The following is a 13,953-nucleotide window of genomic DNA, read 5'->3' on the forward strand; positions in this document are numbered from 1 at the left end:
TTTAGGGTTATAAAAATAGCGATACCAACAGAAACATAACTTCGATACTGTCCTACTGAATAAACCATACGATACCGTTTTCAGCGTGAAACCTTTTTTTTTTAATTCCCTGACCCGCGTTCAACAAACTGGCAGGTCAGAGGTCATGCCCCCTGTGTATCCCCCCTCCCCCCCCCCCTCCTCTTATATTTCAGCTGGTAGTAAACAGATCGTTCACACTCATACGAAAGCTTTTGTTTGGCTCGGTGAGAAGGTTGTACATTCAACAAGCCTAGGATCTACACGCAGGTTCGTATTGTGTTGTGTTCATTCAACTTTATATGCTACTGTAGGCCCTACTCGCATTATACTAATATACTACACTTTACACGATGGAGCATTAGATGATTCGTGCTACCAGTGTCTAGCAATAGACTCTTCTGAAAAGAGGTGTGTTTAGTAGTTAGTAGATATCTAGTTCTGTTTAACCAGTTTCAACGTAATTTAAATCGTAAACATTGTGTTAGGGCTAGGCTAGTACTTGAGATAGAGCTAGGATTAGAATTAGAGTTAGCGTTCGCGTTGACATAAAATAGAGCTAGGATTAGAGTTAGCTTTGACATAAAATAGAGCTAGGATTAGGATTAGCGTTAGCGGTGACATAAAATAGTTACTAATAAATGTATATAGATCTAGTTTAGTACAAGAGAGCTACGACCAATTTTTTATTTTTAAATTCTACTGCTGTGGCATTATCCGACACCAAATGATAGAGGGTATTTTTTTTCAGTGTCTACTGTTGTCATTTTATTGAAATCCACCGAAAGTTGTTTTGTTGTTCATATTATTGAACCATTTAAAAGAATTAAGTGCTTACAACATCATCACCCCTAACATCAACAACACCCAACAACTTGAATGGCTATTATATTACCATCACCACCCAATGTCGGTTCTTGGTAGCATAGATCAACCCTTAAAATGCTTTGTTAATATGTTTAGGCGTCGACCGTCACGTAAATAACGTCACTACCGCCATGTTAATATTGTAATAGATTGAAATAATTGTGAGGTCAAGGGAACTCACTCTTCTGTATTAGTTATATTTATAATATTGTTATCTTGAGTGATGTCCCTTGTCTACTTCCTTCAGTCCTCTCTGTGTATTACCATCGTGGTAGTTAGACCCAATTAAACGTGTTATATACAACCACAGGCTTCTGTCGTCAATCTATTATAACTGGCGACGTAGGATAAACATCTACTAGAAAGAGCACCTACTTACGCAAAAAAGAGGTTTGCTAGAGCTTATTAGCTAATTATTTCTAGAATTATGGCGCTGTATGGCCAAATAAAAGAATTTGATGCGAATGATGAAATCATTCAAGATTACCTAGAGAGGTTAAGCTTTTACCTAGAAGCTAACGACGTGACGATAGAAGCCAAAAAGAGAGCTGTTTTGTTAACAGTCATAGGGCCTCAACAATTTAGGCTACTAAAAGACTTATGCGCACCAGCCAGTCTAACTACCAAGAGCTTTAACGAGCTGAGCAAATTGCTAACAGACCACCATGCGCCTACCCCATCAAAGTTTTTATGTAGAGCTAGATTTGACAGTAGGACTCGTCAACCAAACGAGTCAATATCAGAATATGTTGCTGCTTTACGTCATTTAAGTAGATTTTGTGAATTCGGCGATACGCTGTCTGACAGACTATGTGAAAAGTTTGTGACAGGTGTAAACAGCCCTGATATTCAAAGAAAGTTGCTGCTCGAGTCAGATCTAAAATTGGAAAAAGCAATACAACTTGCAATGTCATTCCAGCAGTCATCAGATGCGGCGAGATCTTTAGCACCTTCAGAGATCCATGCAGTAAACAGCAGGTTAGTCAATAAACATCAACCCCATCAGAGCATTCCAACTTATGCTAAACAGCCTGCTCGTTCAAATCCTAGATCTAAATCTAGTAATAATTATCAAAAATGTCATCGATGCAAAGGTCCCCATGCATCTCATCGATGCAAGTTCAAGTTAGCAACTTGTTATAAGTGCGGTAAGCAAGGTCACATTGCTAAGGCCTGCTTTGCAAAGTCTTCGTCTGTCGCTAAATCTAGCCAGTCAAGACAGTACCGCAACCAAAAGCAGCACTATGTTAACTCTCACCAAGACTACCTAACCCAACCAATGAACCACTCTACCTGTGAAAATGCTCAAATTGATTTGCAGCCGGATTTCAACCTGTTCTCTGTTAAATCAATAAGTCATGCTCCCATCAATGTACAAGTTAATATCAACGGTAAGAGCATCAGCTTCCAACTTGACACTGGAGCATCTCTAACAGTCATAACAAAGAAAGAGTTTGACGCTGTCACAGGAGGATCAGTGCCTCTACAGCCATGTCACAAGTGTTTAACAACATACACTGGTGACAATGTTCCGGTAATAGGAGAGTGTATGGTTCATGTAAGTTATAATGGTCAAAGTGTTAAACTTCCTCTTCTTGTGGTTGAAGGAAATGGACCGCCATTACTAGGTAGGAACTGGTTAAGTGATCTTAAGTTAAATTGGGAGAGTATTTGTTCATTGAAGAATGTAAAAGAATCTAGTCTTACTTCACTAGATAAAGTTATATCTGAAAATAAATGTGTTTTTGGTAATTCAGGTTTACTAAATGATAGAACAGTGAAGTTAAGCATTAAAGATACAAATCCAAGATACTGCAAAGCTAGAGTTCCACCTTATGCAATGAGGAATAAAATTGAAAATGAGCTAAGTAGATTGGAATCTAATGGCATTATAAAGAAGGTAGACTATTCCGATTGGGCGACACCCATTGTGCCAGTGTTAAAGAAGGATGGTTCTATAAGAATTTGTGGAGATTATAAAACTACACTGAATAAGCAAATAGAGCTAAATAGGTACCCTATACCTAACATTGAGGAAATTTCTTTGAATTTGGCAGGAGGAGACCAATTCACTGAATTAGACTTTAGTCATGCTTACACTCAACTAGAACTGCATCCAGATTCAAAAGTCTATACGACAATAAACACACATAAAGGACTCTACCAATATGAAAGGCTATGTTTTGGCATATCATCCAGCCCTGGAATTTTCCAAGCTGTCATGGACAGTATTTTTAAGGACATTCCAAATGTTTGTGTGTACTTTGACAATGTGTACATAACTGGTAAGAATGACACTGAACATCTTAAAACACTTGATAAAGTCTTGAAAATTGTTGGTGAAAAAGGTTTAAAGATAAACAAAGATAAATGTCAATTCATGTTGACAGAAATTAGTTTTCTTGGTTATATATTAAGCAAACAAGGCATCAGACCTCAACCTGAGAAAACAAAAGCCATTAAAGAAGCACCAAAACCTGAAAATACCCAACAACTAAGAGCTTTTTTGGGCTTGATAAATTACTATGCAAAGTTCATAGGAAATCTGTCTGGTAAACTATCACCACTGTACAAGCTGCTACAAAAAAATGCAACTTGGCACTGGGGTAAACAACAAGAAGCTGCTTTTAATACAGCAAAAGAGGCTTTGTCTGCTGACACCTTACTAACTCACTATGACCCAGGGAAAAGACTTATATTAACATGTGATGCTTCACCAGATGGTGTAGGAGCAGTCTTGTCCCACATGGATGAGAAGGGTGACAGACCCATTGCTTTTGCCAGTAGATCTTTGAATCAGGCTGAGAAAAATTATTCTCAGTTAGATAGGGAAGGCTTAGGCATCATTTTTGGTGTTAAGAAATTTCATAAGTTTCTGTTTGGTAGGAAGTTCACCATCTTTACAGATCATAAACCATTGCTAGGTTTATTTGGAGAAAACAAAACCCTACCTGAGCATGCCTCACCAAGAATTCAAAGATGGGCTATCACACTAACTGCATACAATTATGAATTGAAATACAAACCTGGATCTGAGAATAGTGCAGATAGTCTTAGTAGATTACCTTTAAAAAACCAAAGCCTGAGCTATGTACCAGAAGATGTATTTGTTCTCTTCACTATCATGGATAACTCCAATATAAATGTGAATGATATTAAAAGAGAAACACAAAAAGATGAGTGCTTAATAAAAGTATATGAGCACTGTAAGAATGGTTGGCCTGAAGAGTCTGTGAATGATGACTTAAGGCCATATAAAATAAGAAATAAAAACCTTTGTGAAGATAGTCTAAAAGATGGAGAAGATGCAGTCCATTATCAGTCAGAGTTGCCTAAACAAAGTATTTGTAACTTAATAAATGATTATGGTGATATGGCAATTTCAAATACATTAGTAAGAAGGAATGTGATCATCAAACAACTGTGCTAACATCAGCAGCACTTAAAGAAACTAAAAGGGTAACATCAAAAGAAAAAAAAAAAGATTTTTTGCCATTTAATACTTTCAGATGCCAATTCAAAAATAGTTCCATTAGATCATGACAAGACAGTCATTGAAAGAGAATTTGGTGTTAATGAGAATGTGTATCTAAGAAATTATGGGAGAAAGGAAAAATGGATACCAGGTCAAATTGTTCAATGTACAGGACCTGTGTCTTATAAAGTTAAAAATAACTTGTGCAGATAATAAGTGTGAATTTGTCAATCCCACCAAATCTGATCAGTTCACACCAACTCAGTTTGTTCCACAACCAAGTTCTGTTGATATGAGTGAACCAAGTTGTCTGGAGTCAGAAAATGTAAATTCTGGAGTTAATGATTTAAATCCTAGACCTCCTGAGATAGAGAATCCAGATGGTCAGAATCTTGAGTCACCAAATCAGAAGCCACTGAGAAGGTCAAGCAGGACAATCAAAGTCCCAAATAAGTTAGACCTATGATTTTAAAGGTCAAAAGGACTTTGACATCATTGTTTTGTATCTTGATTATGTTGTGGCATATTGTGCATTGTTTGTAAGGATGTAATCTACCATAATGTTCATGTTACAATATAATTGGTGATTTTAGGATACTATCAATTGTTCTATTGAGAGATGTGTTATTGTGTTCTAAGGGTAAAGGGATGTAATAGATTGAAATAATTGTGAGGTCAAGGGAACTCACTCTTCTGTATTAGTTATATTTATAATATTGTTATCTTGAGTGATGTCCCTTGTCTACTTCCTTCAGTCCTCTCTGTGTATTACCATCGTGGTAGTTAGACCCAATTAAACGTGTTATATACAACCACAGGCTTCTGTCGTCAATCTATTATAAATATCGTCACACATCGTCACAAAAAGCCCCACCTTCTCCCCCCCCCCCCCCCCCCCACAATATTACAATACTATCACAAATATCTACCGGTTCCGCTAAAATTACTCTTGAAAACCGATTTTTCTAAATTTTTTGCAATACGAATGATATTCACCTCTTATAATAATAACACAAATATCTACCCATCGCGTAATGGATTCTATTGAAAATCATTTTTTTAATAGTATGATGTTTCGACTCCCCCCTCCTAACCCCCCTCCCTCCTTTCCACTTAACAGACAGTCGCTAAAATCCAGCTGCCCCTGTACCCCCACCCCCATAGACAGTGTAAAAATGCAATTAATAAAAGAGCCCCTGTTGTTAAACACAATCGAACATTATGGCTGTTGTGGCAAATATGCTCTAGCGAGTCATACCGCACATAAATAAATATAGCCGCAGCTACAGAATGACTAGTTTAGTCTAGGGTTTGTCTCGTTGGACAAGAGGTCCCTTAATAATTAGTGTTGTGCGTTTATTAATGTTAGGTTATTATTATTGACTGACTGCCGATATTTGGCTCAGTGAAAATGTTTAAAATTATGACTAAGTAATTAACTCAGTTTGACAATCATTTAACTTTTAATGCATTAATTATTGATATAGTAGTACTAATACAACTTGGAGTAGCCTGGAATGGGTGACTGGTCTTCAGGGCGGCGTGGTCACGCTTGCTCACACACCGACCTCTGTACTGTCTAAGTTTCAGCCCCAAGCTGGCCGGCTGTAAAATACATGTGACAACTTCCTAACATATGTGTGATATACACATTCATTCAGACACATACAAGTTTACAATTGTTACCAAGATAATACATTTACATTCACCTTACATAAGGCCTACAATAAACATTACTAGAAAATATGCTTTTCATTCATACATTGTTTTATATTCATTCCATACTTATTAATTAGTATTATAACATTACAGCTAATAAAAGTAAGTGTTAATTACCTTCCAAAGAAGCCACACAATCCTCTACACACGTTGCCAAACGTACGTTTAATTTCTCCGAGGAGAACAAGTGCCGTAGCACCAAAATAATTATAATGTAATAATGGCTAGTGCCTAAGCACCAAAATAAACGTGTACCTCCGAAGAGGGGAGAAGGTAGAGTGACCGGACTGTAGCGTCCCTACCCTACAGGTCACATGACTCAGGCTCCGCCCTCACGACCGCAGTCTGAGGTCGAGGCCCGGTCAGCCTTACAATACCGCCGGACTCAGGTCCAGGTGTGTACCGTTACCTGTGGGGTAGCAAGAAGGGGGGAGAGGTGGAGACACCATGATAGATATTTATAATCTATCATAACATCCCCCTCCCCGCGATAATGGTTTGCTGAAAGCACACCTTTAGCGCAACCTAAACACACTTTTCATATTAAATCCTTACATACCATACATTTTGTCATTGTGTAAAATAAAAGGTTACAGTACGATCACATTATACAACTGTATTACATAAAAATCAAGGAAATCAAAAGCGTTTACACCGCTAAAAGTAATAAATTTTAACTACATATATAAGTAGGACTATCATATATGTAATGACACCTATGTCCAAAAGAAATGATGAGTAGTATAACTATATTTAAAAGTGTTTACTTGGTACATTCAATTGAATAGCTGTGCTTAGTAGACCCTACATTGAAAGTGGGTGCTCTATGAAACAAATGCAAAGACATGTAAAATAAGTATACATTCATCATGTTAACTAAACATGTAATATATCAACTGAAATAAAACACGATAACAAATGCATTTTATGTAAATATACATTTATATAGAATTGTCTATCTAGCGTGGTATTGTGACCGTTCTGACCACCTACATTTCCGTAAGTCTTTTGTTACAGGCATTGGTTCAGAATTGATTGTCAGGCTATTCTTGTTTTTAGTAAGGTGGCCTATAGGCTTTGTTATAATTTTTATAACCGTCATACACAATGTTATTTATCATTGGAGCAATATGTCTTTTCTTTGGAGCATAAGTATTAGCTGTAGCTTTTAGTTTTATTGCACTGGTTTTTATTCTGTCTCTAAATGAGTCCCAGTGTTTATGATTATTTTGCGATTTATTTTTGTGGTCAGTGATTGCGCCCACCTTAGTTTTCTTGTGACCAACATTGCATGTCTTGTAATGGTAGGATACTGACTTTGATAAGCCAGGCCACCAAAAATGCTCTAAGATTCGAGCTTCCATTTTGGCCACGCCCACATGAGCTGACCGCTTGTTGCTGTGGGTCAGGTCAAGTACCACCTGCCGCAGCGGTTTAGGTACAGCCAATTGATCCCACTCGACGCCCTGCCCGTCAGCGTAACGTCTCACCAGCAGTCCATCGCTGTTAAAATAAAACTGAGAGGGTCCGTGATGGTCTAGTTTAGTCTGAGCGAATAATTTAGTCTTAGCTAACGTTTCGTCTTTTGTCTGCATTTGTTTGAACTGTTCGACAGTCACGTCAAATTCAGCGATGAATCTTGTAATGTCATTCTTTTTTGTTACTTTCTTAGTTTGTGCCTTTGTTACGAGGGCGGCTGCTACGTCTAGGTTATCACCCATCGTCGCCCCACTCACGTTACCAATTATTAAGTCCACGGGCGGGTCTTTCAGGAGCGCCGCTTTAGTGCACCCGGTAAAATATGGAGATTTGATTCTAATCCATCCCACTTTATAAACCACTTTTCTACCATCAAATAAAGTACAAGTAACGGTGTCGTTATTGTTTTGTCCGTTACTCAACGATTCTCTGCAACCAATAATACTACACCCGGTATCTCTTAATACCTTAACCTTTTCACCATTAACTTCACCATCAACTATATTTCCTCTCTTAGATTCTATGTCCCCCTCGAAAGACCTAACTGAGGATCCCTTCTTTGATCAAAATGCTTTCTGTCACCTATTATATCTTTGTCCGACATTGCCAATAGCTGTTCTTCTGCCTGATGGCTAACAAAAGGGTTGCCAGAGCTAACCTGGCCCACCGCTGCGCTACCATAGCCTCCCCTTCCCCTGCTGACAGCAGCTGCGGGGTAGGCGTTATTTCTGACCGGACCCGAGTATGGCTGGCGGTCAGTGTGACCCTCGCTCCGTGACCCGGCATTCTCACTCGTGTAACGCTTCAGGTGGAAACAATCGTCCGTGTTGTGTCCCCTTTTAAAACAGAAAGCGCACGACTTGGGCTGATTGTTAACTTTGTCATCTAGATCTACGTGTGCTATTGGTTTAGTTATATGCTTTATACGTGCTAGGTTTTTATCTGGATGCGCTATCATGTAATTGTCGGCTTGGGTTAATACCAAGTCCAGATTTAGGTCATTTCTCTCAGTGATGAAATTGACCACGTCCTCGTTGACAGTGTGTAGTAATTTATCTACCACCATCAAATCACGGAGGGCTTCAAATGACTTGTCGATTTTTGACAAGTCCACCCACCGAGTAAGGTAATGTTTTGCTCTGTTGCTATAAGCAACAATAGACTCATTAGCCTCAGGTGATATGGCGTAAAACTTTTGCCTATATCCCTGTGCTGTTAGATGAAAGTGACGACATAGAGCAGTTTTTACCTCCTCGTAGGAAGCTTTTGCTTCCGCTCTGTGTCCCATAAAGCACACTGGCAATAGTTCTGCCGGCATTAATTTGCTGAGCTCATTACTCCAGCAGTCTTGCCTCCATCTGTTTTGCCTAGCCTCTTCTTCAAAACGAAGGAGAAAAAAGTCTAGGTGATCGGCCACCCCATCAAACTTTGGTAGTGTTACCTTCGATGATCCGACACCTATTTGCTCCTCCCCCTTCCCCACATACTCGTTGCTACGATTCGCTAACTCTATTCGTTTAATTTCCAACTCTAACAGCTGAATTTGACGCTCCTCTTTTTCCTTGTCCCTAGCCCACTCTGCTTGTTTAAATTCTCGTTCCCTGTCTACCCTAGCCCGTTCGGCGTCCACCTCATCCCTGACCCATTTTAACAGCTTTGTCCCCGCGTAACCTAACGCCTCCCCCTCCCGCTTTATCTCTAGCTGTGACCGCTGCGTAGCCTGGTAGGATGCCATGGCGTCCGGTCAACTTTAGGTCAAGAGTAGGATACCTTTGTACAGGGGGAATGGTAGGGTGGTCACTGATCAGGGTACCCAACTAGTGTTAGCTGTATTTTTAAAAAAAAATTAATGTAGAGCACTGACAGTATCTGAACTTGCCTGAACAAGAGACACTTACCGAAACTGCAGTGGTCGCTCTGAGTCACCCTGGGAAGTTAGCTGGGTGGTATCAAGGGTGGGTAGAGCTAGGCCTAACTTTGACTTTAACAATCTGAAAACTATAAGTAATTACTAGTAAAGGATGTACAATTGTATTCTAATTGTGGCATAAAAAGTAACAAAATTAAATTAAAATTAAATTCTACCTTTATATATATAATTATATATATATGATAAAAATGTACCAGTATTTATATATATTTAAAAAAAAATCTAGCTTTGATACGAGCCCCCAATGTGGCAAATATGCTCTAGCGAGTCATACCGCACATAAATAAATATAGCCGCAGCTACAGAATGACTAGTTTAGTCTAGGGTTTGTCTCGTTGGACAAGAGGTCCCTTAATAATTAGTGTTGTGCGTTTATTAATGTTAGGTTATTATTATTGACTGACTGCCGATATTTGGCTCAGTGAAAATGTTTAAAATTATGACTAAGTAATTAACTCAGTTTGACAATCATTTAACTTTTAATGCATTAATTATTGATATAGTAGTACTAATACAACTTGGAGTAGCCTGGAATGGGTGACTGGTCTTCAGGGCGGCGTGGTCACGCTTGCTCACACACCGACCTCTGTACTGTCTAAGTTTCAGCCCCAAGCTGGCCGGCTGTAAAATACATGTGACAACTTCCTAACATATGTGTGATATACACATTCATTCAGACACATACAAGTTTACAATTGTTACCAAGATAATACATTTACATTCACCTTACATAAGGCCTACAATAAACATTACTAGAAAATATGCTTTTCATTCATACATTGTTTTATATTCATTCCATACTTATTAATTAGTATTATAACATTACAGCTAATAAAAGTAAGTGTTAATTACCTTCCAAAGAAGCCACACAATCCTCTACACACGTTGCCAAACGTACGTTTAATTTCTCCGAGGAGAACAAGTGCCGTAGCACCAAAATAATTATAATGTAATAATGGCTAGTGCCTAAGCACCAAAATAAACGTGTACCTCCGAAGAGGGGAGAAGGTAGAGTGACCGGACTGTAGCGTCCCTACCCTACAGGTCACATGACTCAGGCTCCGCCCTCACGACCGCAGTCTGAGGTCGAGGCCCGGTCAGCCTTACAATACCGCCGGACTCAGGTCCAGGTGTGTACCGTTACCTGTGGGGTAGCAAGAAGGGGGGAGAGGTGGAGACACCATGATAGATATTTATAATCTATCATAACAGCTGTTGTCCCTTGTTATATACGGACAGTGTGTGGGGTCTTGTGGCGTGGCATAGTATTCATATGTGTGAGGTTCATGTTGTGTGTACGTGTGTGTGTTTATGTGTGTGTGTGTTTGATTTCATGGTGTATATGTGGATAAATGTCCATAAGTGTGTGTATTGTTACCTGCTCTAGACGGTATACAATGTGTGTGTATCTGTGTGTGTGTGTTTATGTGTGTGTGTTTGATTACATGGTGTATATGTGGATAAAGGTCCATATGTGTGTGTGTATTGTTACCTGCTCTAGACGGTATACAATGTGTGTGTATCTGTGTGTGTGTGTTTATGTGTGTGTGTTTGATTACATGGTGTATATGTGGATAAAGGTCCATATGTGTGTGTGTATTGTTACCTGCTCTAGACGGTATACAATGTGTGTGTATCTGTGTGTGTGTGTTTATGTGTGTGTGTTTGGTTACATAGTGTATGTGTATAAAGGTCCATATGTGTGGGTATTGTTACCATTTCTAGACGATATACAATGTGTGTGGTCTTGTGGCGTGGCAAAGTATTCATAGGTGTGAGGTTTGTGTGTGTGTATGTGTGTGTGTGTGTTTGATTACATGGTGTATATGTGCATAAAGGTTCATATGTGTGTGTATTATTACCTGTTCTAGACGATATACAATGTGTGTGGTCTTTAGGCGTGGCATAGTATTCATAGGTGTGAGGTTCATGTTGTGTGTATGTGTTTGTGTGTTTTTGTGTGTGTTTGATTACATGGTGTATATGTGGATAAAGGTCCATATGTGTGTGTATTGTTACCTGTTCAAGACGATAAACTATGTGTGTGTATCTGTGTGTGTGTGTGTTTATATGTTGGTACGTCAGGTTCAGCCAGGGCGCTAATCCTTTTGATTAGCGGGCCGATTGGTTTATTGTTAACGAGGGTAGAAAAGAAGGGTTAAAGTTGAGACTGGGGGTTAAGGTAAAAGAGGGTAGGAAAGGTAGACAAGAAAGGCTCTTTGTGTAGCACTCAGTGCATTTAGTTCAGTGTTAGTTGAGTTCACTTCGGACTTGCACGTTAGCATTTTAAGTATTGTGTTAGCACTGCATTCTCGCTCTCTCTTATATATATATATATATATATATATATATATATATATATATATATATATATATATATATATATATATATATATTTATTTATATATGTATATATATATATATATATATATATATATATATATATATATATATATATATATATATATATATATATATATATATATATATATATTTATTTATATATGTATATATATATATATATATATATATATATATATATATATATATATATATATATATATATATATATATATATATATATATATATATATATATATAATTATATATATATAATATATACATATATATATATATATATATATATATATATATATATATATATATATATATATATATATATATATATATATATAAGTATATCAAAACCGTGTGTTCAATCCCATTGATGAGCTTTTATAATGTGCTCTATAGTTCGACCACGCCGCTCCCTGTGGCTGTAGGTGACTGGAATTTCAACCAAATACGTATACAAACAACCCTACACGTACCAGTTGATTCACAAGACAAACAACTTAACGGGAATATCACGAGGCACATAATTAGAAATGGCATTGCTACTAAGGGGTCTTAAGTCAAGAATAGGATTACATAATTACAAATGGCATTGCTATTAAGGAGTCTTAAGTCAAGAATGGGATTACATAATTACAAATGGCATTGCTATTTAGGGGTCTTAAGTCAAGAATAGGATTACATAATTACAAATGGCATTGCTATTAAGGGGTCTTAAGTCAAGAATAGGATTACATAATTACAAATGGCATTGCTATTAAGGGGTCTTAAGTCAAGAATAGGATTACATAATTACAAATGGCATTGCTATTAAGGGGTCTTAAGTCAAGAATAGGATTACATAATTACAAATGGCATTGCTACTTAGAGTTCTTAAGTCATGAGCTGGATTATTTATCAAATGTTTACCGTCTTTTCCTCTGCCGCCTTACGTCTTCTAAACCTAACCTTCCCCCCCCCCCCCCCACCTCCACACACACATTCCCCACATGCCCACATGCCATGTAAAATCACACGGCATCGTTGAAACACGATCTAAAAAAAATTCATAATTTATCGATTTTGCAAATGGTTTTGTTTTTAAACGTGTATTTTTGTCCTTGAGAACTACAAGTACACGATGTTACATTTCTATCAACCCTGTCCACTGAAGTTAGCCCAGTGCTACAAAAGTCTAACACTCACTTAAATAGGTGTGTTTTTTTATGTAAATTATTGACGACATCCTTTCTTAAATAGAAACATTTTAAGAAATACCTCCACGGTAAATAGTATTTTTTTCTGGCATCTCTTACCCACTACCCCCCCCCCCACTTTTTTTACAACACCCCTTTCCGGGCGAAATAGAAAAAAACATACAATTCAGGGGCGGAACTACAGTGCCGCCAGACCCCAGGGGGGGGGGGGCACGCCATCTAGGGGCCCATAGCCGACCATAATAATATTTTTTTATAGTTAAACATTTTTTAAAATGTTCTTGCATTTTATGACTTGATGGTTGTTTTGTAAAATGATTACCGTAGCTGCGATTGGATTATCTTTATTCTATAGACACCACCCCACGCCATTGTATATTCTTTTTCCCTGTTTTTAAACCACAATGAAAGCAGAGTCTTTCTCCTATAATCAAACTTATCAAAGATAAGCAAACGTTCAAACCACTTTCATGACTTATTTCCCTTTTTTAAATAGTCAAATAGGGGTGCTCATAAGCTCATTTTTATAGATTTGTACTAAACTAATTAAAAAGCAATTACTTCTCTTAATTATATTTTTTTATAAAATGCTTACTAAAGAATGACATTGTACAAAAAGAAAATGTATAAAAAATCAACAACATAAATACAAAAAACATAAACATAACACGACACACCATTACTTATACAAAGCATTCATGTTTTATTTTATTTTGACCGCCTAGAGGTCTTATAGCTGAAATAAAAATAAAGCTGATTTCCACAAAACACATTAATACACTTAAAAACTTAACGTGATGTTGTAAGTTAAACATTTTTTTTCAAAACCCGAACAGGCCAGCAATGAGTGTCCTATGTTCGTATTTTATTTGTATATATATATATATATATATATATATATATATATATATATA

The 13,953-nt window shown here is 37.4% G+C and overlaps 1 protein-coding gene across 1 annotated transcript in view; it reads left to right on the forward strand.

The window, feature by feature from the left end:
- The first annotated feature begins 204 nt into the window (after positions 1-204).
- LOC131930024 (cytochrome P450 2C23-like) overlaps positions 205-13,953 on the forward strand; it is a 28,507-nt gene continuing 14,758 nt past the window's right edge. The window contains exon 1 of the mRNA XM_059286389.1: positions 205-288. The gene's annotated coding sequence lies outside the window, so the exon portion shown is untranslated. The remainder of the gene's footprint in view (positions 289-13,953) is intronic.

The sequence above is a fragment of the Physella acuta genome, unplaced genomic scaffold, assembly GCF_028476545.2.
Source record: "Physella acuta isolate Inbredline_101_S28 unplaced genomic scaffold, ASM2847654v3 ptg001703l, whole genome shotgun sequence".
Classification (NCBI taxonomy): Eukaryota; Metazoa; Mollusca; class Gastropoda; family Physidae; genus Physella; species Physella acuta.